We start from the raw sequence: 27,900 nt of genomic DNA on the forward strand, positions 1-27,900 counted from the left end.
CCTAGATGGCTCATTGGTTAAGTGCCTAACTCTTGATTTTGGGTCGGGTCATGATCTCAAAGTCATGAGATCAAGCCCTGCATTAAGCTCAGTGCTCAGCATGGAGTCTGCTTGAGATTCTTTCCCTCCTCCCCTCCCCCTGTTCATACTCCGTCTCTCTAAATAAAGAAATGAAATCTTTAAACAAAAAATTAAAAAGAAGGAGGATAATAAAATGGTTCTTGAACAAAAGGCATTGTCAACCTCAAATGTCTGGAAAATATCTGTTGAAGGGGGTTTCTACATTCGATACTGCTTGACAGGAGTCTAGGTTAGTGTGGTAGACACAGTGGCTGGCAGAGTGATGGCCTTCAAAGATGTCCATGTCCTACTTCCCAGGACCTATGAATACATTATCTTCCATGGCAAAAAGGACTTAGTAGATATGATTAAGTTAAGGATCTTGAGGTGGTGAAATTACACCAGGTTGTCAGGTTGGGCCCAGTAGAATCAAAAGGGTCCTTTCAAAAAAAAAAGGGGGGGGGGGTCCTTTCAAGTGAAAGAGGGAGTCAGAGTGAAACAGTGGGTGAGTCAGAGTTTGAGAAGGACATGTGATGACAGAAACAGAGATTCAAGAAATGTACTTTGAAGATAGAGGAAAAGACCTTGGCCAAGGAATGTAAGCAGCCTTTATAAGCTGAAAGAGGCAAGGTTTCTCCTCCAGAATCTCCAGATAGAACTCAGTCGTGCCAACACCTTGATTTTAACTCATGGATACCCATTTTGGTCTTCTGACCCCCAGAATGGTAAGATAATACATTTGTATTGTTTTATGCCCCTAATTGTGAGGCAATTTGTTACAGCAGTGAGGGGAAACTGATACAGAAGCCAAGTTACCAATTATCTTGACAGTTCAAAGAAAGAGTTTTTAAGGACAACACTGACCAAGCAAAAGATTACATCACAAAGAATAAGATCAATAAATTTAATGATGTAAAATTTCTATATGTCCAAACTAAATGATAAATGACAAACTGAGAAAAATACGTGTGACAAATATGACAGAGAAGAAGTCATTTTAGCATTGAACAAGAGTTCTTCCAAATTAGGGGGAAAAAATAGCATCATGATGGAAAAGTGAAAAAAGGACATAAATAGATAATACCCAGGAAGAATGCAAATGACAATAAGCATACGTTTAAAAAAAAACCCATCTCATTTTAAATGAGGAAATGCAAATTAAAACAAAGCTGAGATACCATTTTTAATTTATAAAACTGGGACAGGCTTTTTTTTTAAACTCATATTTAAAGTGAACAAAAATTCCACCACATTGGCAGTCTAAGCTTCTGCTGGTAACAGTATTTATCCACAGGTTCTTTATTAAAAACAATGACAACAACAACAAGTTGCTCATATGTATCTCAGGTATGGAAATGTTTACATTTTTGATCCAGTGGTTCTCTATTTAGGAGCTGGGATGATTATTATTCTACCTTTCCAAATTCTTTTTTTTTTTTTTTTAACCTTTCCAAATTCTTACTAGACGTCTCTCTGTTCTACATGCTGCTCTCTATGGATGAAGTCCCTGGATCCCTTGCTCCCTAGCTTTTAGTTGGGTTTAGCCAATGAAGGCACTGAAAGAAGAGAGGCCAGAAGAAGGGAGATTTGGAGACAGTTAATTCCCTACCCCTGCTCCCTCTCTTCAGGTAGGGCTTTATGAGTGGCTTTGTTCCTCCAAACTAGTGGTTCTCATATTTAAGTGCATCAGAAGCACTGGGGGGCCTTCTGTTTGACTCAGTAGGATGGGGTAGGGCCTGAGAATTTGAATTTCTCATAGGTTTCCAGGTGTTGCTGATCTTGCTGGTCCAAGGACCACCCTTTGAGAGGCACAGCTTTAAGGCCCTTGTGGGACAGCCCCGATTCCCCAGCAAAGGCTTTCTTCTCCAGTTACACTACAGCCCAATCCTCTCCAACAAGTCTAGACGTGGTGAGGGCTTCTTTGCCAATTCTGAGCACTTTACCATTCCCTTTGCTTCCCTGGACCCTGGCCTTAACTCTTGTAATCAGCCCCTTCATTAAAGTTTCTTGAATTAGCATTTTGAATATACCATCAGTTTCCTGCTAAAATCCTGGCTGATGTAGGGATTTATCCTAGGGAAATTATCAAAGATGCAGACACAGACTTAGGTGCAAGAATGTTCTTTGCAGCATAATTTACAATAGCAAAAACGTTAGAAAGAAGGTGCATGCTCAACACGGGGGAAAGATGGAATATTATGTGAATATGAGTGGCTAATTATACTGACTAATGTTCATGGCACAATGTTTAAGTGAACCCAAGATATAAAGCCATACATAGAGGATGTTCCCAAATTTTGTAAATATATGTGGATGTTCTTGTGTGAGACTCAAATTGAGGTGAAATTGGGAAAAAAAGAGTTGCTTATGTGACAATGACTACATATATAGTTTATTGGAGGAGGATTTGATTTGCCAGTGTATTCATATGAGTGACAGTTTTAAACCACAGATGTAACTCCAATTTAAATTTTTCCTCCTTTATTTCCAGTTGGCTTCAGCATGAATATCACACTTAATGTTAGATACACCTAAATATGTATATCATCTATAATTAAGATCCTATTATATTTAATTAATAAAATTAAGATATGCTTAAATAGAGAGGAATAGGAATTATAGTCTAGCAATGGAATGAATTCTCTGTATCACAACTTCTTTCTATACAAGCCCTTTAAACATATGTGCAAATTGAATCCACAGATATTTATTGAGTGCCTACTCTCAAGGAAGTTACAGTCTAGGAGAGGACATAGGACACAAATAAAGATGCAACGGCAGTATTAGAAAGAACCCTACTTGGCATTAAAACACCAGAGTCTGGGATTTGTCACAAGTGTAATTTAGCAATCTATGAAATCTTTTGCTAAATGTAGGGTACGTAGCAGGGTATGTAGTAGAACGTAAATTATAAAGCTCGATTATGGAATCAGGGAATCATGAAAAGCGTCTTTATAGGAGTCTGAATACTCTGTGGCATGCACAGCAAGTGTGTGTTTACCTACTTGGAGTTAACATTAGTCTGTCCTTCTAATTCTTCTCCCCTGAAGAAAGGCCATACACATCTACATCCTTCTCGCTACAGGTGCATAATTATGAAAGTTTGGGCATATTGGTTAAATTGAGAATGAAACTTCAAAAAATCAGAGCTGATGGTTAAAACAGAGGTGGCATTATTCTCAGTGACACAAGTGAGCATGTTATTCCAGACTCTTAAACTGGGTAGGTTTCCATAAAGAAGACTGGGAGGGCTGCTTAGAAACCCAGCTTATGGAAAGTAAGCAGTAGAACATTTGTATGAGCTGGAGATGAAATGATTTTTCAAAATATACAATAGAAAGAAAGAAAATCCGATAACAAGATTTGAATGTAGGATAAAACTGAGACATTGACTTGAGGGCTGAGCAGCTGAGATGCTATGACATTTCCAGTTCTGACATTTCCCTCTCTGATCACAGCATCCCGATACTCTAATTATCCCATTCCTTTGCTCCTGCAGAATCTATTTATCCAAATAATAAAGTTCAGTTTTTACTTTTGCCTTTTCTTTCAGAATATCCATCTGCTGCAACTTCACTTACCTTCCTGCCCAGTAGGACTCTGCCCGGCCTTGCCAGTAGTGCTCTTGTCTGAACACTAGACTGGACTCTTTCATCAGCGATGAACTTGTGCCATTGCCTGCTTGCCAGACTTTGAGCTTAAAAGAAAATCCCTAAGGTCTATTTCTCTGCTCGTACTCTGAAGCTGCCAAATCCAGCTGTAGAATCACAGAACTAATCTCAACGTCTGTCTAAAACAGTGATAAAAGACATAATGAGAAGTCGCTTTCAAATTCCTTCCTAATTAACCAGGAAAATATGTTAAATGAGAAAAATCTTCAATGAACGCAGAGTAAAATGAAAGATAGAGTCAGATTCTGTTAAGAAATAAACTAGTCCTGCTTACCTTTTTGTGAAGTAGGATTGAAATACAAGAGACTTGTTCTTGCTCATTACTCGTTGCTACAGTGACCATGACTCAGTAACTAAAGGCATTGACGTTCCACTCATTTGAGCTTGTTGGGGCATTTATTATCAGGTAGGGAAGCTACAGAATGGTATTCTTAGGCATCCCAGGACTCAGAAACCAGATTGTCTTCCCAAATAAGTGGTCCTAAAGGCCTGCTTCAGAACCCCAACATTGGGATTCAATAAAAGAAGAGTGGTGGCTGAAAGTGGATTGGGGAGATAGGTAAGGTAACATAAATATATAGGAATAAATTGAGTTTATACAAATAGTGTATATATTTGAAATAAAGTTACTTGGAAAAGATGATTTGTACCTTTCAACACAAGGACAATGATGTAGTCTATGACTACAGTGTAAATGGAAAAGGAAAAAAACAAATACCTAAGAGAAAAAGGAGAAGCTTTGCTGAAGGAAACCAAAGTACTGGGTTTTAGATCCTTCAAAAGGGGAGTAATGTTCTTAAGTTGCTCCTGATTTTCATAATTAGATGGTAAAAATTTAAGAACAGTTTAATTGAAACAGGATGCTTTCCTTCTTAATTATTGCAGAGAATAAGAACATACTAATAGTCCATATCTAAAAAGGGGAAAGGGATTAAAACCCAGGAAGTATAAACTAAGACCTTGTAACTCTGTGACAATTAAAATGGTCATTTACCTCTTTTCTGCCCAGAGCGCTTGCATTTTTCTGAGAAAAGCATCCCATGACCCCATCCTATTCTAGCCATAGACTCCACATAGAGATAACATCGTTTTGCATGATCTTACTTACCTGGACTGGATTGTCTGGAAGTGAATGTCTGACCTAAGTCCTGGAACCTCATCATCCCCACCCACTCCCCACCCAGCCCTGTAAACTGATCCAGCGCATAGGCTGGCACAGACTGTGAACGTCATTCTTCTCCTCTAGGGTTTATTCAACAGGCCTTGCAGGAAAGGAAATTTTTCCTTAGGAGACAAAGCCAGGAAGATGTGTGCAATGGTGTGTGTGGACAAAAGTAGAGAGAAGCAAAGAAGTGAGGCAGAGTAAGAGAATCTCGGCAACATCAAGTCTCTGGCTCAGTGGGTCTCTAGCTGCACTCTTGTCCTTTCTGGTTGCAGGAGACAATGAGTTTCTATTTTGCCTAAGCTAATTGAAGATAAATTTCTACATCATGCAACCAACTATATAAATGCAAACATTACTATTGTCAATGTAAATGAGCTTCATTCTCTGAGTAAAAAGTCAAATACTCAGATTGGAATGGAAAATCAAATACGGTTATTTGAAAGAATGACTTCTGCAATAAAAGGGCAGAGTAAAATGAGTTGCAGATACTAACCCAGACGGATATTTAAGACAAATACAATTCAAAGCTGAAATCATTAAACAGGAAAATGTTTGGAGTTGATAAATGGCATGATCTATAGAAAAGACAAAGTAGGGTTGATGGAGCAGCTCAAGAATGTCTTCAAGGAACTTTTATGTTTCTGTTTCATCATTCTTGGCATGTGGCTCTCATTTTGGTTACAAGATGGACAGACACTTCCGCTTCAGACATCAGTCCTGTGCTGTAGGCAGGAAGACGAAGGGAGGGAAGGGTATGGCATTAAGAAAGCAAAACTTCTTAGGAATCACTAGCAGCCTTCTGTTTTGCATTGTATTGGTAGGTAATGTATGACACTGCCTTCACTATTGCACAAGAGGCTGAGGATTTATAAGCTGGGCATATCGCCACCCCAAATCGTAGTTCTATTACCAAAAAAAGGGGGATAATGGCAATTGCATAGGCAATTTGCAGTGGCTGGCACGCCTGTCAAAGGTAATGTACACTGACCTCCATCATACCTCTTGGGTTGTACTACAAATTATTTGGTGAAATACTATTGGAAAGTGATTTGGCAGCGTGTAGCCTACAAAATCTTTACACCCTCTGATCCAGTTGTTTACTGTGACATGTCTCTTCCACATTCCTCTGATTTTCATGAAAAATATTTTTCCTAAACATCCCCCTTTGCACAGCTCCTGTCTCCAGCTTCCCCAAGGAAGATAGAATGACTTCTCTGCTTAGTGAATTTGAGAAATAGGTATCCACAGGTCAGTTATCCCTTGTTTCCTCTTGGGGGCCGTCTCCTTATAGGAAACACACATTTTTGTAGGCTCTACTATGCCACAGATGTTTTACAGTATTAGGTCCATTGTGAGAACACAGTTGGTTATTCAGATGTGCCTCTGATGGGTGGTAAAAATGCCTAGTTCTGTGTCTCAGGCTGCCACACTTACATGTAAGTGCTAAAAAATCTTTTTATAAAATAAATAAATCTTTTTATTTAATAAATCTTTTTATAAAATCAGAGGTATAAATTGTCATCACCTTGGATTAAGCAATGAATTCTTTGGTAAGAAGACATCAAAAGCACAAACAATAGAAAAACACATAGATTGGGCTTAAAACCTTTGTGCTTCAAAAGATACTGTCAAGAAAGTGGAAAGACAACCCACAGAATGTAGAAAATATTTGCACATTATGTATCTGATAAGGAGCTGGAATCGTATACACACACACACACACATTGCCGTAGGAATGTAAAATGGTACCGTCACTTGGAAAACAGGTTGGTAGTTCTTCAAAATGTTAAACATAAGATACCAGTGCAATCAAACAAAACTCTAACATTTCTTTATAGAACCAAGCTAATTTTAAATATCTCTTTAATTATTATAAAGGCTGAGTTGGAGAAAGTAGCTGTAAGTCTTTGATCCATTTCAAGTTAAATTTTCGTGTATATTATGAAATCAAGATCCAACTTTATTCTCTTGCATGTAGATACTCAGTTGTACCAGCACCATTTGTTGAAGAGATGGATTATTCCTTCCCCATTAAGTGGTTTTGGCACTCTTGTTGAAATCAATTGGCCATTGATGTTTCAGGTTTATTTCTAGACTCTCAATTTTATCCCATTCATTTTTATATGTATCCTTATGTTCTTGATTACTGTAGCTTTGTAGTACGTTTTGGAATTGAGAAATGGGAGTCTCAGCTTTACTATGTTTTTTAAATGTTGTTTTGTTTATTCTAGGTGCATTGCATATCCATGGGAATTTTATTTTATTTTATTTTTCCCATGGGAATTTTAATGTCCATATCAATTTCTCCAAAAAATGTTCTCTGGGATTTTATTTTTTTTAGTTTTTATTTATTTATGACAGTCACACACAGAGAGAGAGAGAGGGGCAGAGACACAGGTGGAGGGAGAAGCAGGCTCCATGCAGGGAGCCCGACGTGGGATTCTATCCCGGGTCTCCAGGATCGCGCCCTGGGCCAAAGGCAGGCGCCAAACCGCTGCGCCACCCAGGGATCCCTTCTCTGGGATTTTAATAGTGATTGAGTTGAATTGGTAGATCAGTTTGTGGATTTTTGCCTGTAATTTCAGTTTCAATTTCTTCTTTAATCAAAATTATTTTTAAAAATGTTTGCCTGTCTTTCATATTGCTATTTTGTTTTTATTGCAACATGATTAGAAAGTGTGACTTTGTGAATTCTGTTGTTTGGATTTCATTGCAATCATCTTTGTTCTCTGATCCCAAACCCATTTATTTGATAATATCCCCTGGTCTTTTGAAAAGAACACTCACCATATAATTCATTATGTGTGTATGAGTATGTAGATGCTTTTAAATCATGTTATTTAAATCCTTGTTTACTTTTGTCTAGGGATATGTCTGTTTATAAGATGGTTTGCTAATAGCTTTCACCATGATTGTGAATTTGTATCTATTCCTAAAGTTTAAAGCCCTATACTTTGAAGTTATATTGTTAGATTATGAAGATTCAAAACTGTTATACTATCATGATTACTTGTTCTCTACATTCCATGTTTTCCTTCCAGTGACTAAAGAGCATACCATATCCATTCAAAACTTTTTTTCATATTGAAGTATAATTAACATACAGTATTATATTAATTTCAGGTGTACAAAATAATGATTCAGCAATTTTATACATTACTCAGTGCTCACCAATAAGTGTAGTCATCATCTATCGCCAGTGTTTTTACAATCTTATTCACTATATTTCCTATCTTGTATTTTTCATTTCCATGACTTATTTATTTTGGAACTGGAAGTTTGTACCTCTTAATCCCCTTTATCAATTTCACCCATTTCCCCCACCACCTCTGTTCTGGCAACCACCTGTTTGCTCTCCATATTTAAGTCTGGTTTGTTGTTGTTGATCTTTTTTGTTGTTGTTCATTTCTTATTTTTTAAATTTCACATATGAGTGAAATCATTTGGTATTTGTTTTTCTCTGACTTAAATCACATAGCTTTATACCCTCTAGGTCCATTCTTGTTGTTGCAAATGGCAAGATTTTATTCTTTACGGCTGAGTAATATTCCATTGTGTGTGTGTGTGTGTGTGTATTCCTTTGAAACTTTTAAAATGCATATTAAATTTCTATTTTACTAATCAACAACTAGAATTAATCAGCATTCTCTGAAGAAGATATTGAACTTTGGTGCTCTTTTTAATCTTTTCCATGGCCCCCTTCACTACTTGACATATTGAAATTAGCTGGAATTCTATTTCTAGAAAATTAATTTTTTACATTGTGTATTAATAATTAGTCATAACTGTAACTTTCACAGATTCCTTTATTGTGATAAGTAAATGAGGTAATTCATGAAAAGCATTTGACACGAAGCTTGGCATATGTTAATCATTCAACAGTGTTTGCAATGATGAGGATTATCAAGATCATTATCATTCTGCACAGAGCACTTCTCTTTCTACCAGCTCTCTTCTGATGATCTTATCCTCAGTTTTCATTATCACTATGACCTGGATGATTTTATAACCTACCTCACCTGCTTAGACACCACTCTTGGGCTTATTTTATTTTCAATTTTTGTTACAGATCACTACCTAAATATTCCACCAAATATTCTACCTAAAGATTCTGCTCTACATGTTGCTTTTGTGAACAGAGGTAGTATCCATCTCAATACATCCAAATTAAACCATCATCTAATTTCCCAGTTTCTAAGTCACGGAACAGGCATTCTCCCTGTTTTCTATTCTGGAAATCTTGGAGACATCTTCATTGTTCCTCTTAGATTGCCCACATCCTCCAGCAGGATAGTTGAGCTAAGTGCCTGTATCATGTAGTTGCATGGACAGTGTTGGTCTTCCTCCTCCTCCTTTAACTTTAATACATTGCAAAATCCTGTAAACACTTTTAAAAATTCTATTCACCTTCCTCTCTATGACCCTCCTCCTCCCAATGTTTTACTTTCCATCCAGTGTTTAGTTAGACTCCTAGTTTTCTCCTTATTTTCTGACTTCTTCTCCCTTCTGCTATCCTTACTGTTCAATCCTCCTCAAAGATTGTGCTAATCATGCATTTATTATCTGTTACTTAACAGGTGCCTTGTTTTAAACTTTGGTCTAAAATCCTCAGTCTATAATGGAAATGGATCTGACCTACAATAGCTAGTCCCCTTAAGGACACTGTGGGTCAGTGAATCTGGTACACTGGTTCCTCCCTGAAAACCCCAAACATCCTCTGAACTTTTTGGGTTGATCTTTGATATTCTTTCTGCCTAGAAGGCTTTCTTCTGCTACCTCTGTTAAAATCCTACCTATTCAAAACCACCCGTGTCATAAAGCCTTGGTTCACGTAACTTTAATTGATAAATTTAATTGTTTGTGAAATAAATTGACCTGGACTATCTACTAACCACAAATGACCACAAAATCTCATTTCTGTCCAACTTTTTCTCCTGGGGCAGTGGAAGAACTATGTCCACTGAGACAGTTTAAAGGGCCAGTAGGAAGCAGAAATAAATAAATAAACCACCCTGAGATCACCACCTGAGCCGAAATCAAGAGCTAGCAGCTCAACCAAGTGAGCCACCCAGGTGCCCCATGGACCAAGGTTTCTTAAATGTACTAAGTCAAATAAAGGTGTACTCAAACAGAAAAAGGCTATTTTCTATATACAAATCTTTGCTTGGAGAATGAACTAGCTAAACGTGTCTCTGGATGATACAAGAGAAGGCACACAACATTGCTATGGTAGCAAACCTGAAAGAAACATGTACTTTGTCAGAAAACCAGGCCACTGAAACAGCTGTGGCTTAGGAATCGAGGTCTTTCTGAATATTTGATGAAGTACCAGAGGTTGGCCTTTGTACACAGCTTATGATTGACACAACTTTAGAAATATTCGGCTCTACATGTTGCTTTTGTGAACAGAGGTAGTAATGACAGCTTTCAACCACTACACTATATGGCCTGAGTAGATGCAGGAAAATAATGGGCTGTAAGTTTGGGAATGCAGATTGCAGTCCATTTCTGGAGGACTTTGAATGCTGGTTTTGGGGTTTTGCATTGACATTTTTTTATTGTTCTTGTTTCTTGTTGTTTGTTTTTGATCTTGTAAGCACCATCATAGAAATGTGCTTCAAAAAAAATTGGCCACACAGCAGAGAGTAGGTTGGCTTGGAAGGAGAATCCAGACCCACAGACTTAGCTGATGTACTTAGAATAGAATAGGAAGCAGTCAAATGAAGTAAAGGGGCAGAAGTAATAGAGAGGAGGGAAATGATGCTGATGTTGGAACTATTATAAAGGGATTAGCAACTGACCTGTGGATGATTATGATGGTCAGGATAAGGACAAGCCAAAAATAGCTCCTAAAGTTTTGACTCAGGGAAAGGAGAGAGACCGTCATAAAGATGGAGGATGGAGGATGGAGGGAGGGCAGGGAGGCAGAAACCCTAGAGGAGTTAGAAAGGTTACTACTCCTTTTCCTGTGAAAAGGAGTTTTTGTCTCACCTCTCCTATTTTTCCTTCTCAGTCTCTTAAAAAGCTAGTATTTCAGGCAAGTCACTAATATCAGAGCAATGCAAGTCAATTAGCTACCTCTTTCCACACAGCAAACGGAACACAAATTTTTAAAAAACATTTTATTTATTCATTCATAAGAGACCCAGAGAGAGAGAGGCAGAGACACAGGCAGAGGGAGAAGCAGGATCCCTGCAGGGAGCATGATGCGGGACTCGATCCCAGGACTCTGGGATCACATCTGAGCAAAGCCAGATGCTCAACCACTGAGCCACCCAGGCATCGCTAAATGGAACAAAATTTAATAGGATATATCATAGCCAGTGTTTTTATACATGTAGAAAAAAGAGATATGGTTGTATGCTCCTAGAGAGGAGTATAAATTGGGAATTTGTTTTATGATCAGAGGTCCATATACCATAGAGTTTGGCTTTTTACACTTTATTTTTTACGTTTATTTTTTAAAGATTTACTTATTTTATTTTACAGAGAGAGTGAGCACGACTGGGAGGGACAGAGGGAGAGGAAGAGAGACTCTCAGGCAGACTCCCCACTGAGCATGGAGCCACCATGCTTGGCACTCCACCCCACGACCCTGAGATCATGTCCTGAGCTGAAATCAAGAGTTGGTCGCTCAGCCGATTGCGCCACCCAGGTGCCCAGGCTTTTTACACTTGAAATCAAATTTATTGACATATAATTTACATGTAATAAAATACTTCCTTTTAAGTATACTGTTCGGTGAGTTTTGACAAAAGTGTACCCATGTAACTACTACCCTAATCAAAAAGGATTTTTCATCATCTTCCCAAATTCACTCATGTCCCTTCACTGTCATTCTCTGTCCACCCACCCTCTATCAAAGATATCTATTATTCTGCTTTCTGTCACTAAGAATTAATTTTTCCCATTATAATATTTCAAATAAATGGAATCATACAGTTTGTACTTTTTTGTGTCTAAATTTTAACTAGAAGAGGCAGGGGGATCTTCTCCTACTCACTAGGTGAGATGCTGCTCCATTCATGAATTATTTAATAAAACCAATTAGATCTTCAGATTAAAAAAAAGGTTTTAAAAAAAAAAAAAAAAAAAAAAAAAAAAAAAAAAAAAAAAAAAATAAAAAAAAGGTTTTGAAATGTCTCCAGATTGATGTGTACTAGTAGTTCATTTCTTACTATTACTGAGTAGTAACAATATGATTCCAATTTTAGTAGTTTCACTAAAACTTTCTTATATATATATAGTTACCAGTTGATAGATTCTGTTTCCAGTTTTTGCCTATTAGGAATAAAGTGATTAACATTCATATTCATGTAGATATATATTTAATTTCCCTTGGGCAAATACCCAGGAGTAGAATTGATAGACCATATGGTAAATGTATGCCTAACCTTATAAGAAACTGCCAAATTGTTATCCAAGGTAGGTGTACCATTCTGCATTCCCACCAGCAACATATGAACATACTGGTGCTCTACATCCATGCCAACATTTTGTAATAATCTAATTCTCTGTATTATGTCACTTTCTGCTTGAAATACTTCAGGTGGCATCTCTCTCCAGCACTGAACCCCACCTGATACACATGGTCCAGACAGACATTCAACACAGGGTTAAGCAGCTATTAATCAGAAGTGGAGGTAAGCAGGCAGTTTGGGGACAAGAAATTGAGTCCTGGGGTGCCTGGGTGGCTCAGTTGGTTAAGTGTCTGCCTTCAGGTCGGGTCATGATCCTGGGATAGAGCCCTGAATTGCATCAGGCTCCTTGCTCAGCAGGGAGCGTGCTTCTCCCTCTCCCTCTGCCTGTTGCTCCCTTTGCTTGTGCTCCCGCTCTCTCTGGCAAATAAATAATTAAAAAAAAAAAAAAAAGAAATTGAGTCCTTGGGGAGACAGATGTGCCAGACACATTCTCCATCCCAAGTAAATAATGTGCCAGCCTGATTGTCAGGGAACCAGGAAACCAACTTCAGGACAAGCTGTGCTCCATCCGACACGGTGTGTCTTGATGTGCCAGTCGATAAACTTTATCCTGGGGCTTTTGAGGCTCCTCTTGTTTCCTGTGTCTACAGACAAGTTTGATGCAGGGCAAGACTGTACCTTTAGCCAAGGTGAAGCTTTCTCAGCAATGACAACTAGAGAGAAGGGACAGGGCAGATGGAATGAGCAGGGCAGCTTCAAGCTCAAAAGAACAATTTCAAGGTGAATCAAAGGCAGAGCTACTTCATAAGGCATTTAGTAGATATATGGTGCTCATTGCCTTAAGACAGGAAATAGATACACAGCTTTAAATGTATTTTCTAAAAAATAAAAATAAAAATAAAAATAAATAAATGTGTTTTCTTCAGATACTATTAAGGTCTGTGAGTAATCAGGCAGGTTGTCATGTCAGCATTTGGCATCTGACTTAGGAATTCCCTCAATGTTACTAATTAATGGTTAGCCAACTCTTGCTTGGACAGTTCGAGTGGCACAGTTCATTATTTCACAAACCTGCTATTCAATTTCTCTAATCTTCAGAACATTATTTTTTTGTTGTTGAACACCCAGGCATCTCTCTGTCATTTCTTCCTGTCTGAGTGTAAACATATGGTCTCTTGCTGCTTATCTCATGTTTAAAGTCTCTCTGGTATCCATTCCTCCTCACAAAAGGCCCCAATTTTCTTTTAGGAAATGATATTTCTTCCATAATGTATGGTTTTCAGAGAATAACTGGGTGCACTACCTCCTACTCTGGAAACAAACGGTAAATCCTTCCTTTCCTTGCCCTCATAAACCCAGACATAGGTGTGTGGCCTAGGTTTGGCCAGGTGTATAATTCTCTTCAATTTTTTAATCTTGAGGGGAATGTGGCATAAGTAAAAGGAGTAGACAGAGGTCACCCGGCACAGAGGCAGGTGCCAATTGCACGATGAAATCATGAGACAGTGGCTATACTTTTGACTGGCAAATCAATTTTTTCTACCTTTGTTATTGTTCATTTCAGAATCTGGTCCTCTAATCTCAATTCTAGGTGCCCCAGTAGCCTTCTAATGGTTTAGTTATCTTAGAGTTTCTTTCTGCTGTTTGCAATTCAAATCTCTGAACAAAATCCTTTATATGAATGGGTGAGTAGCTTTTTTCCCTGAAGCGTCTAGTCTCTGCTTATCTTACTTAGGGACAATTTGGTTACAATGGACAGAACACACTTCAGTTGACTCAAAATGAGCGTCTCATTGAAAGAACATTAAAGAAGCCTCAAGGTACCTAAGGACAGCAATTAGAACTGGATCTGAGGGATATGGAGCTGGGAAATGGGAAATCAGGAACTGTGGTTGGTTATTCTTTCAATCTCTCAGCGGCCATGTGTTCTTCTTTATATTAGTGTCTCTCTTGTGGGTTCACTGCTGTTTTCTGTACATATATTCTGGTCTCTATTCTTGCTGGGTTCCTGTTTAACCATCTCATTTGACCATTCATGACCTTTTAGGTTAACCTACAATCAAGTGACTACAACTCTATGTCTCTTAGTTAAAAGCAGAAATATTTGTTCCCTGACCTGCCAGTAGTAGATTGGCTGACTTTGGGGTAGGTAGTCATCCTTAATCAAATCAGCTGGGGAGAAGGCAGGGGCAGGTTAATTGTGTATCCCTCTGAAGGCAGTGGGTGCAGCAGGTCAAGGTAGAAAGTGCAGTTGGTAGCATCTGGCAAATTGACTGATTGGTCTGGAATGCTCTTGATGGGTAAATGATTCTCACAAGGCCAGACATTTTGAAAAATTGTAACCTGGGAATTGGAAGTTATTCTCTTCTAAGAAGCACCCAAGATTTCTGGGGGACCTGGGTGGCTCAGTCAGTTAAGCAGCCAACTCTTGATTTCAGCTCAGGTCATGATCTCAGGGTCCTGGAACTGAGCCCCACATCAGGCTCCACCCTCAGTGGGGAGTCTGCTCTCCTTCTCCCTCATCTCCTCCCCCATCCCCACCGCTTGTATGCACATGCACACTCGCTCTCTCAAATAAATAAATAAATAAATAAATAAATAAATAAATCTTTTTTTTTTTTTTTAAAGAGACTCTATCCAAGAGTTCTATTCACTAAGAATAATCCTTCTTACCAAAGAACACTTGCTTGCTTCTCAGTTGTCATCCTGATTGTAGTCAACAGTTGTCATCCCTGAGAGGCTGATAGAGACCCCATCACCTTTCTTCAGGGGCTTTCTGTGATATTCCAGGATTTCTCAAAGTGGTGTCCATGGACCACCTGCATTAGAATCTCCTGGAAACTGAAAAAAAAAAAAAAAAGAATCTTTTGGAAGCCTAAAATGGAGATAAATTCCTGGAATTCACTCTAGATCTGAGTCAGCACTTCTACAAGGGCAGGAGTGGAAGAAGCTGTTTACATTTTCAACAAATTCTCTAGGTGATTCTCAAATACATCAACATTTGAGAACCACTAAACCAGACTATCAATGACTTGAGGACAGGGAAGAGCATTGGTCTTGTTCAGGATTGTATCTCTGATACATTGCCTGGCACATAGAAGATAGTTGGTAAATAAAAAATCAATAAACTCTTACACCAACGGCATAATCCTGATTATATACAAATGTATAACAACAATGATGAGGTTTAACTTAGTTATTGATTGAATCATAAACTCATGATTATATTACAATATCAATTTATTTCTATCAATTACTAAAGAACACTAAAAAAAATCAACCTGTTATTGTGATACTTTTAATAGCTGGAGTTCTCCTTTTCTTTTATGTTAGACATGCTTTCAGCCCACACTCCAATTCTTCTTCCCTAAATGGCATAGGTATGGTATTCATGTCCTGTGAGTTCAATTTCCATTACTTTCCCATCAGACCATTGTGAGGTAGAAATATTTGCCCATATTTAGCCATGCTATTCATTTTCCTATTAGTTACTTTCTGTTTCATAGTTATAGAGTACAAAAAAGGATTGTGGATGAATCAGAATGTGGGGTGGTGCTGGTCATACAGATAATGTGCAAGTAGTATCTGAGTCCTCAAGAAAGTGATAGATCATAGTTTTTCTCTTTTCTCCTTTTATTTTTTTAAAAAAGTGTTGTTTTTACAATATTATAGAACAAATATAATAGCAGCTTCATGCTTTGCACTTTGTATTGCTGATTTCATGAACTTTTGGAAATTCTATTATATTTCTGACAGTTACAAACTTTTTCCCTCTGTGATACGGAGTCAAAATGCTACAACATTGCAGGGAGAGGCATGTTCCAGCTCTGCCTAACCCCTATCTACCTCCTCTCTTTACCAATGGCAAATTCCCTCCTCCTTCTCCTGTTCCCCTCACAATACCACCTATGGATCTTGGTGCTGACCTCCAGAGACACAGAGATTCAAGTGAGGTTGGACCAATGTTTTTTTTTTTAAAAATTCATTTATGAGAAATATCCCCCAAATTCAAAATATATCCAAAATCCAATCCCTTCTCTTTCCTTCTACTGCTCTCACCCTCGTCCAAACGGTGTCATCTCTTGCTGAATTATTGCAATAACCTGTTTTGTCTCCATACTTCCACCCTTGTCCCACATCCAATAGCCTAGTCTCAACTCGCAGAATGATGCCTTAAAAATATGTGAGATACAGTCACTCCTCGACCTTAAATCCTCCACATGGCTCCCAATTCACTCAGGCACTGGCCAAAGTCTTTGCAGTCACCTAAAAGACCCTGCCTCTTCTGACATATATAATAAGCATTCAATAAATTTTCACTAAGTGAATGAATAAATTTAAAAAACTTAATTCTCCTTACTTTCAAGTTAATTTCCCAAGTTCCTCAAAAGTTCCTTTGAGGAAATGGCTTCCAGACTTCCATTCTGGTGATCATCCTCTTCCACGAACTTTAAGGTTTTAGCGTCCTTCCTAAGATGTGGTACCAAGAGATGAACATAATGATTTAACTTCGGTTAACCAGAGAAGTTTACTCCCTACATCTTTCTATCACTGTGGTTTAGAATTGCATTAACTTTTTTGGCAGCCATGTTATAACATTGGATCACATTCTGTTTGCAGTGAATGAAAATTCCCACGTCTTCACCCAGAAGCTGATGTTAATTCAAATCTACTCATCCTTGCACTTGTGCAGTTGGTATTTTGAAACTATGTAAGGACTGCCCAAAATTATCTTCTTTCATAGAATTTGATTCTTTTTGTTCAAAGAAATTTGCATCAATGCCTCTAATTGCTCAGTTTTGCTACTATGGCAACACTGTTAGTTGTTACTATTTTTTTCCAGCCATTACATTTCCCATCATCAGCTTGTCCCCCTTGTCTTCCAACTGGTGTACAACACAGAAGTGGGTTTTTTTCTTTTCTAAGATTATTTTGCTATATCATTTAAATATTTCTCCTGACATGACTAATCGTAGAAAGAAGAGCTACATAGACTTCAGAAGATCTGGGTAGTGTCCTGTCTTCTAGCTCTGTGATCTTGGAGGTGTAAATGAAACTCTGTGACTCAATTTCACCACCTATGTAAAATGAGGATAATGATAATGGCATCTGCTATTCAATAGGGTTATTTCAAAGGTCAGTGAGATCATGGGAGTATCAAAGGAGTATTGATATGAAACAAGAAAGTGGCTAGAGACCCTAAATTAAGTTAGAGTCAGACAAGCTTCTCTTATTTTGCTACTTTTTCCCTTTATAATATAGCTCTCCTTAGTGTGGAGAACTGGCCTGAAATTAGGATACCTGGATACTAACCCCAATTTCCCCCACTAACTAGTTTGGGTACCTCAAACAAAGAACATAACCTGATAGCCTTTATTTTCATAACCAAAAAAAAAAGAAAGAAAGAAAAAGGAAAGGATTTGCCCATATATGTTCTAAGATCTCTCTCAACTTTTTGAATTTTTAAAAACCTGTCATGCTGGCCCATACTGAAGAATAACACAAGTCTTATCTGTACGTTTGTCTTCATCAAGGTGTATGTCTGGTGGTTTCTATGATAATTAAGATACATATGCTACATTTCAAATAGGAGCAGAGTTGTACCCCAAAGATACAGATGCAATGAAACGCAGGGACACCTGCACTCCGATGTTTATAGCAGCAATGGCCACAATAGCCAAACTGTGAAGGAGCCTCGGTGTCCATCGAAAGATGAATGGATAAAGAAGATGTGGTTTATGTATACAATGGAATATTCCTCAGCTATTAGAAATGACAAATACCCACCATTTGCTTCAACATGGATGGAACTGGAGGGTATTATGCTGAGTGAAGTAAGTCAGTCGGAGAAGGACAAACATTATATGTTCTCATTCATTTGGGGAATATAAATAATAGTGAAAGGGAACATAAGGGAAGGGAGAAGAAATGTGTGGGAAATATCAGAAAGGGAGACAGAACATGAAGACTCCTAACTCTGGGAAACGAACTAGGGGTGGTAGAAGGGGAGGAGGGCGGGGGGTGGGAGTGAATGGGTGACGGGCACTGGGGGTTATTCTGTATGTTGGTAAATTGAACACCAATTAAAAAAATAAAAAAAAAAAAAAGGAGCAGAGTTGTAGTGCCTGTAAGAGCTAAAGGCTTTGTAAAGGAGTCCGAAAACACCAAGCTGAAACCAACAAGGTTTTTTTCAAATAATTGAAGAACCACTTGAGCAAAACTAGAAAGAATTTCCCCCTCACTGAATGTGAGTAACTCAGACCCCACCCAAAACCCGTGGGTGCTGAGGATTTTAATAACAGTAATGCATGTTGTTTAAATAAAAACATTTAATCTTTTCACATGAAGTTTAAAAGATGCAGACATTAGCAATCAGTTGTTTAAAAAACAGGCACCCCTTCTACACAAAAATGTCAAAATGCTGAGAAGAGAACCTAAGTTAATCTGAGCACAAAAGAGAATGACAAGTTGAGACATCACTTCCATCCAATTCTTCTCGTGAAGCTCTTTTTAATTGAAAATATGATTAAACATTTAAGATAATTAAAATCAATATCATATTATTCATGATCCCATACTATAACACAACTTTAAAAATTACTATTTTAAAATTTACAGACATATATTTGAATTCCTTGACTTCTTGGAATAATCAGCCTTAGGTCTTCATGGGAAGAGTAGTTATTCACAGGGAGGATATATGAGGAGAATCTTCAGAAATTTGGCTTAGAAGCTTCCACGACACTGCTCTTTCTGTTTTCCTCTTTCTCACCACCAGCTTGTTTTTAGTCATCTTTGCAGGTTCCTTTGCATCTTTTCTTTCCCTAAATGTTTGAGTAGTTAAGGGCTCAGTTCTCTTATTTTTTCTCTTTTCTATGCTGCTAATTCCCATGGCTTTAAATTTCATCTATCTGCTGCTGACATTCACATTTATAACTTTAGCTTAGAGCTTCCCCCTTGAACTTTAGACTTGTGTATACACCTGCTTACAAGACACCTTTACTCGGAAGTCCCAAACAAAACATAACCAAATGAATCCCTTGACTGCTCCCCCAAACTAACAATATTCCCAGGCTGCTACTGCTCAGTAAATAGCAACTTCTTTCTTCTGGATACTCAACCCCCAAAACTTGGAGTCATGCTTGACTTCTTTCTCTCATATCCAATATCCCATTTGTAGGAAAATTCTGCTTGGCTCTACCTTTTAAATATTTATTTATTTATTTGGGAGAGAGAGAGAGAGAGAGAGAGAGAGAGAATCCCAAGCAGACCCCACACTCAGCATGGAACCTGACACATAGGGCTTGATCCCATGACCCCGAGATCATGACCTGAACTGAAATAAAGAGTCAGACACTCATCCAACTGAGCCTTCCAGGCGCCCCATTAGCTCTATCTTTTGAATATATTCAGAATCCAAATGGTTCTCACTTCTTCCCACTACTACTCAGTTCCAAACCATAATTTTTTTTTCTTTTATTTATTTATGATAGTCACACACACAGAGAGAGAGAGAGAGAGAGAGAGAGAGAGGCAGAGACATAGGCAGAGGGAGAAGCAGGCTCCATGCACCGGGAGCCCGACGTGGGATTCGATCCCGGGTCTCCAGGATCACGCCCTGGGCCAAAGGCAGGCGCCAAACCGCTGCGCCACCCAGGGATCCCCCAAACCATAATTTTTTTACCTGGATTTTGCAATAGCCTCCTAATTTGTCTCTTCCTTTTCCCCTTCCCCTCCTAAAGTCCATTCAGTAAACGTGGTCTTAGAAGTAAATTAGAACAGAGGGCACTTGATGTAATGAGCACTGGATATTATACACAACTGATGAATCACCAAATTCTACCCCTGAAGCTCATAATATGGTACATGTTAATTAAATTGAATTTAAATAAAGACTTTTTTTAAATTTATTTTTTATTGGTGTTCAAAGACTTTTTTTTAAAGTAGATTAGACCAAAAAATAGAAAAATTAAAAAAATAAAGTAGATTAGACCATGTTGTTCCTTTCCTCAAAACCCTATAATGGCTTCTCATCCTACTCAAAGAGATATCCAAAATCCTTGGCCTAAAAGGCCCTACAAGATTTGCACTCCTCCTCCACCACTGATCTGATTTCATGTCTCATGGCTCACATCCCTTCTGCCCTCTCTCCACCAGCTTTTCTGGCCTCCTTCCTTTTCCAAGTGTGATCCACCTTACACATTTCCACTCCCAAGTTTTTGTCCTACCTATTCCTTTCAGGTGCCTCCTTGAATGTCACTTTATCAGAAAGGTCTTCCTAACCACCCACATAAAATAGCACCACCCACCTGTCACCTTTACTCTCTATCCCATTTTACCTTGCTTCATTTTTCTTCTTAGTATTTTACTGACATATCACATGTTATTTGTTTAATGTCTATCTTCTTAAGCTGAAATGTAAGCCTTATGATGTCACTTTTGTTAATTGTAGCATCCCCATTACCTAGAGCAATGTTTGGCCCACAGTAGACACTCAAAATATTTGTTGAACAAGTGATTAAATAAGTCTGTAGTTTTAATCAGAGACTGACAAATATACATGAGCAGGTAAAAAGTAAATGTGCCATTATTTGATACAGTGAAAATGATTGAACTAGTTAACATGTGTCTGACTCTCACAAATAAAATGTTGGGCCAAAATTTAAGTTGCCGAAGAATATATACATAGACACCACATATATATGACATCATATATAAATTGTGTGAGATATGTATATATACGTATATACATGTATATATGGGGGGGGAGAAAAAGAGACAGAAAGACAGAGACAGAGAGAAAGGAAAGAGATGATGCCCGAGAATGATAAATACCAAATTTAGAGGGTAAAATGGCAGATATCCAAAGGGGTAGTATGGGCACAGATGTTCATGATATTACTCTAACTTTTTGTATGCTAAAGTAAAAAATTAGCTACACAGATTTTATTTTATTTTTTAATTTATTTATGATAGGCACACAGTGAGAGAGAGAGAGGCAGAGACACAGGCAGAGGGAGAAGCAGGCTCCATGCACCGGGAGCCCGATGTGGGATTCGATCCCGGGTCTCCGGGATCGCGCCCTGGGCCAAAGGCAGGCGCCAAACCGCTGCACCACCCAGGGATCCCGTTACACAGATTTTAGAGAAAGATTCTTAGGTTCTCAAAAGAGAGGTTCTTTACATGTTATGGACAATACAACTGAATAAAATTCCCATTACACAATATTGTTATCTTTCAAAAACCTTTTGCACTACCAAGCTTCAGGTCTTCACCTTTTTAAAAAAGAAAAAAAACTTTTTATTTTGGAACATTTCAAACATGGAAAAAATGTAGAGAGATTAGTATGTTTTATCCCCATGTACTGGGATTTCTTCTTTTCATCAAAACAACAACAGGGAACAACAGGGATTAGATTTATCCTCTAGCATGAAACAACTGAAAATAAACAGAAACAACAAGGGTCCCAAGCCACTGGACATCAGGCAATGAAGGACAGTGATCACTAGGAAAAGGAGAACAAATGAGGTGAGCTAAGATGGCCCCAGCTTTGTCTGGAGAGAAGTTTCAGGCTTTGTAGCATGGAGGGAACCCAACAACATTGCTGGTCACTGGAGACCTAGGCCTCAGAGGCGAAAGGAACAATGAAAGAACACACACCACTCAGAAATGTTCCTCTTATATGGCTGGACAGAAAACATTCTCACATGGAGGCAAGCAGCAGACAGAGGTCAGGAGCAAGTCTTAGCCATGAGTGTTGGAGGAGGAAGCTTTCTATCCCTTCAACAAAAACTAACAGTGGCACTCTCCCCCTGCTCTCCCCTCTGTCCATGCTTAAGCTTCTGGGAAGAACAGATAAGAAACATCAAAGGATACATGAACCAAAGTTTGAACAAACCTGATGATTCTCTATTCCTGTTTCATACAAAGTTATAACACATAAAAGATCTATAAAAAAGAACGTTTTAGGAAAGAGTTGTTTTGAAAAGAGTTGGTAATCATAAACTGGGTGTGTTCAGATCTCTTGGTTCTCTGGGTTCAGATCCACTGCTCCTATGGTGTGGGGTAGGAGAAAAGTTCATATGAAAATTCCCTTTGCTGCTTAAGGAAACCAAATCTCTATAATAGCCTGCGCCATGAGCCTCTTTGTGGTATATTCCTTAAATTTCCTGCTGTTTGTCTCTTATTTGTATCTCTAATGTATAGGAGTCTTATCCCTAACATACTTCTTTGCATGTCATCTCGAAACCTTCCTAATGCTATCCTGTGACATGTGGCATTACTTGATTACTCATTCAACACATTTGGCAAAAAGCTAGGAGTTGGGAGGGATGTACATTTCAATCAGACACAGATCCTCATCTCAAAGAACATAGATGGGGAAATAAGGCAAGTATATAAATAACTATAATGAAAGGTATGATAATATATAATAATATATACCATAAGAAAACGCTTTTTAGAAAGTTTTGGGTTTCTAAGAGATCTTAATGATCAAGTATTCTTACTTCCTCATTTTAGAGATGAAGAAACTAGGAGAAAAAGGTTAAATGACTCTTTCTGTTGCAGTAGAATCTACTACTAAGAGGCATCATGGCAGACTGGAAAGAACAGTGAACTTAAGGCCAGACAACCCAGGAGTGATCTTGGGTTTCATTCCTTACTTGCTCTCAAAAAGGACAAATTATCAGACTTGCCTGAGCCTTGGTTTTCTCATCCACAGAACAGAATACTAATGCTTGCCTATTAGGGTTGGTGTAAAGATGAAGTGAGATAATGAGAAATTTTTGTGGACCATGAGGCAATATAAAAACGTCGGGATCCCTGGGTGGCGCAGCGGTTTAGCGCCTGCCTTTGGCCCAGGGCGTGATCCTGGAGACCCGGGATCGAATCCCACATCAGGCTCCCGGTGCATGGAGCCTGCTTCTCCCTCTGCCTGTGTCTCTGCCTCTCTCTCTCTCTCTCTCTCTCTCTCTCTGTGACTATCATAAAAAAATAAAAAAAAAAATTAAAAAAAAAATAAAAAAAAAAAATAAAAACGTACAATATTACTACAGTTGATGAATTGCAGAAGTGGGAATAAAACTCGCATCTCGGGATCCCTGGGTGGTGCAGCGGTTTAGCGCCTGCCTTTGGCCCCAGGCGCGATCCTGGAGACCCAGGATCGAATCCCACATCGGGCTCTCGGTGCATGGAGCCTGCTTCTCCCTCTGCCTATGTCTCTGCCTCTCTCTCTCTCTCTCTCTGTGACTATCATAAAAAAAAAAAAAAACAAAAAAAACTCGCATCTCTTAACTGTGAGACCCTTGTCCATCATGTGTTACTGTGCAATGGCATGACTTCTAGGAGAGGACTTAGCAGTTTATCCTCTTGCAGAGGGTAGAACTTAATTATCAGTCACACATATGTTGTTCACTCAAGTCATAAGCCCATTCCTCACTTGTTTGAGTTATACACAGAAAAATAAAATAGATGCTCTTGCTACAAAGCTTTCTTGGCGAATTTTCACAGTAACGTAGTATGAGGACTTTGTCCAACATTTCTCAATACTATGTTGTATTTTCGGCCTGTTTATTCTGGCGTCTTCCTTAGAAGCAGTGTTAGTGTTGAATAAAAGTTGAGCAATTAAAAAGAAAAATAAACATCAGGAACTTTGTAGATCAAAACTTGTGAACACATCCTTGGGGCACTTTAAGAGAAGTTAAGCGATAATATCACTATAATATTGTGTTACTTCTTTGATCTGTTAAAAAGCTAAGTGATATAATCAGTTTTTTTATTTCTGAGTTTTCTTTCCAGTTGCTGCATGCGGCAACAAAGCTAAGAAATAGGTTAATTATAAAAGCTTTTGTCCTCTTCCTCACCCCATTACAGACTCCTTCCTCTTTAGAGTGGGTAAGAAAAGAGAGAAAAAAGTTTATTTTTACATATATTACTGTATAATTTCATAAAAGTCTTCAAGAGGTGGTAGGTTGTAGTGGAAAGAACATAGAATTCAGATTCTGAAGTTATGGGTTTTGAGTTTCCATGTGACCCTTTTGAGGCTAGAATCAAATAACTTTTCTAACCTTGGTTCCTTTATCTGTAAAATATAAAAACTAATAAATCCTACCCCTTGGGTTATCAGAGGAATTGTATGGTATTCCCCTGATAATTAAAAGGTAGCTAAAAATGCATATTGTAGTAGGAAGATAAAATAATTGAAATCATTAAAAAATAAGGCAAATACAAAGTTAGGAAATGTAGATGCCGCCAGCAATGGAATTAATTTATAAAATAGAGGTGCCCTTTATAAAATAGTCGGAGCCCTAAATGATTGCTATGGCTGGGCGGCAGACCCGAGTCTCAACTTCCTCGCTGAGGAAGTTGGTGAGACTGACACCAAAGGAACAGTGTTTATCCACAAGGTCAAGTCATGGCTAGTCACCAAAACAGCAGTGTTTATCCACAAGGTAAAACACAAATTAGTAGTTTTGTGGCTCCTCAAAAACTTAAACATTGAATTGCCATCAGATTTGAAATTCCTAGGTATATATTTAAAATAATTGAAATATTCAAACAGATACCTGTATACCAATGTTCATAGCATTGTTCACAATAACCAAAAGGTGGAAAGAACCAAAATGTCTATCAATGGATGAACAGATAAACAAAACGTGTCATATCCATCAATGAAACATTATTTAGCCATAAAAAGAAATGAGGTGCCAATCCATGGTATAACCTGGATGAACCTCAAAAACATTACACTAAGTGTAAGAGATCTGACACCAAAGGTCACATGTTGTATGATTCTATTTGTATGAAATACCCAGAATAGTTAAATCCATAGAGACAGAAAGTAGATCAGTGGTTGCCAGGGCTGGAGAGAGGAAGAAATAGGAAATGCCTGCTTAATGGATATAAGGTTTTTTGGAAGTGATGAAAAAGTTTTAGACATTCGCACAACATTGTAAATGTACTAAGTGGCACTAATTATGTACTTTCATTTATTTATTTAAAAGGTCTTTAAATTTATTTATTTATTTATTTATTTATTTATTTATTTATTTGAGTGAGAGAGGGAGAGAGAGAGCATGAACAGGGAGGAGGAGCAGAGGGAGAGGGAGAAGCAGGCTCCTCACTGAGCAGAGAGCCCAATGCGGGGCTTGATCCCAGACCTGAGCTGAAGGCAGACACTTAACCAACTGAAACACCCAGGCGCTCCTATTTATTTTTATTTCTTAAAAGATTTGATTTTTAAGTCATCTCTACACCCAACAAGCGGTTAGAATTTACAATCATGAGGTTAAGAGTTGTATGCTCTACAGACGGAGCCAGTCAGGTACCCCTAATTATGTACTTTTAAGTGGTTAACTTTATATGAATTTCACCTCAATAAAAATAAAGCCAAAGCAAAAATAAATGAGAAAAAAATGTAACTATTTCTAATACGAAGACCACAAAGGACATTCTTTAAGGAAACAAACCCTCAGCAATAGCTTTATTTGAATATAGTGTCAGGTTTCATATTCTTTAGAGGGTTCTTTAAGATAAGCTGGTGTCATGACTATGAAAAGCAACATGGTAAAAGGTAATTAACTGGAAGTCAGGGGGAGTGTAAGTGTTAGTAATCTAGCTCTCAATACATTGGTCTCTGATAAGCAGGCATAAGGCAGAGACAAAATTAAAAACATCTAGAAGAAATGGACCTGCCTATCCTGCGGCAATCCGTCACAAATATTTCCCTGAGTCAAATCTTTGGAAGCTATAGTGCAGGAATTAGTTTGAGTTTGCATTTCCTGTAAAGTATGTGGGTGCAGCTTGCCAATTTAGAGTTTTGTGTTTTCAAAGTTAGCCAATCTAGAAGCAGGAGTAAGATCCCCTGGTAGATGAGGAGAATGTTGGAAGTAAGTAGTGAGGGTGCTGAGGTAGCAAAGGTTGCCGTGAGAAAGTATGAAGCTGTTCAAACACTCAGAGGGTAATTGTTATCCCCAATAGTTTCATGCAAAAAATCATGTCATTGGTATTTCCAGAGAGGCAAGATTTCTTGTAGACTACATGAAACCATGTTTATGTGAAGTTGATATGAATTGCAGTTTTCATTACTATGACTATCTGGCTATAATACCTAACATGGAAACAACATAACTTCACATACAGCATTCATTCATCATTCTCAATCAATACTTGTTGAATGTTAATTGTGTGCCAAGGAGGGCAGACAATACAATCAACATTTTAGAAAAGAGTAAATTGAAGTTCTGAGAGCCCATGATTTGCCCTAAGTCACAAAACTTAGACTTGGGATGCCCGCTTCCTAGTTCATTCCAAGCCTTGCTGCCTCCAGGGGCTGAAATGACCAAGGACTCTGGTTGCCAAAGCCCTTCATCTTCATCAGCTATTAAATGTGATTATTACAGGCCTTGGGCAAAGTTGCACCATTTCTGTTTGTCTGCGCAGTGGCATTTTCTTTAATTACTGTTACATGGTGTTCTCAGGAGCCATGCTACCAAACACACACAATGCTTGGCTTTATACTACTGGCTAACATTTATTGAGTGCACATTGTATGCTTAGGTGTGGTGCTAAGCATTATGCAGACATATTGTCATTGAATCCTTAAAAAGCCTTCTGAGGAATGTTTATCATGCTTTTGTTTATACAGATACTAAGGTTCAGAAAAACTAAACAATTTGCCCAAAGTCACAGGCAGAAATAGAAATATTCTCATAGCCCTTAGAGGAAAATATTTAAAGGTTCATCAAAATTAAAGGCCAGGCCAACAGTCTCCCATAATTCCTCCCTGAGGAGCCAGTAGAGTGTGGAACAAATGTTCAACTAAGAATAAAAGTAAGAGACAGGGCTGGGTCCCTATCCAGTTTTGTTTACCTTCAAAGCTCACAACTTAACTGCTCTGCTCTACTGAGACACAGGTCTAGTACGTTTGTAACCACTTGCCTTCTCACCCAGACAATTATGGTAATAAATCCTGGGTCATTATCCTCATAGTGGATAAAATTTACTGCGTCTAATGCTCTTGTAAGTGCTTAACAGTCATTTTTGTTTGTAATTTTTAAAGTCTCCTCATGAAGGACAAGGAAGTGCCCCTCTGCTTAAAAGGTTTTTTGAGATGGCAAGCTTTTGCTAAAAGAGGTAAAAAAAAAAAAAAAAAAATCAGATTACTGAGTGTTATTCTACTGTTGGAATCGAAATGTTGAAAAGCTAATATCTATGCAGAGACTATCTTTCCATCCAGATGCGTCTAATGCCAGAGGGTAAAATAACTCATTTGATGAAAAATTACTATGGTGTGCCACATATTGTGCCCGTTGCTACCGGGTAGCTGGTAGGGTTGAAGTACTCAGGACATGTCAGCTCTGCCAAGTTTTGAGGAAAAGGGAAGTGATCATTATCAAAGTGGGCAAACTTCACCTTTCTGGGGTCCATTACCTACTGGGTAAAGGAGGTAGTGTTTCTGGCATATGATTTTGGGTTCAGGTGTCTTCTCCTCATTTGCACTATCCCCGGGGCCAAAACATCCACCTCATACGATCCTAGCTTTGTAATTCATTAATTAGGTTCGACACATGTTTATGGAACT

The 27,900-nt window shown here is 38.3% G+C and overlaps 1 long non-coding RNA gene across 1 annotated transcript; it reads right to left on the reverse strand.

The window, feature by feature from the left end:
• Positions 1–12,033: 12,033 nt before the first annotated feature.
• Positions 12,034–16,789, reverse strand: LOC102157003. The gene is made up of 3 exons (XR_005365142.1): positions 16,678–16,789; positions 14,991–15,158; positions 12,034–13,030 (listed from the first exon to the last, which is right to left on the reverse strand). It is a non-coding gene; the product is annotated as an uncharacterized LOC102157003 (long non-coding RNA).
• Between the last annotated feature and the right edge of the window lie 11,111 nt (positions 16,790–27,900).

This window comes from Canis lupus, chromosome 10 (assembly GCF_011100685.1).
Source record: "Canis lupus familiaris isolate Mischka breed German Shepherd chromosome 10, alternate assembly UU_Cfam_GSD_1.0, whole genome shotgun sequence".
NCBI lineage: Eukaryota > Metazoa > Chordata > Mammalia > Carnivora > Canidae > Canis > Canis lupus.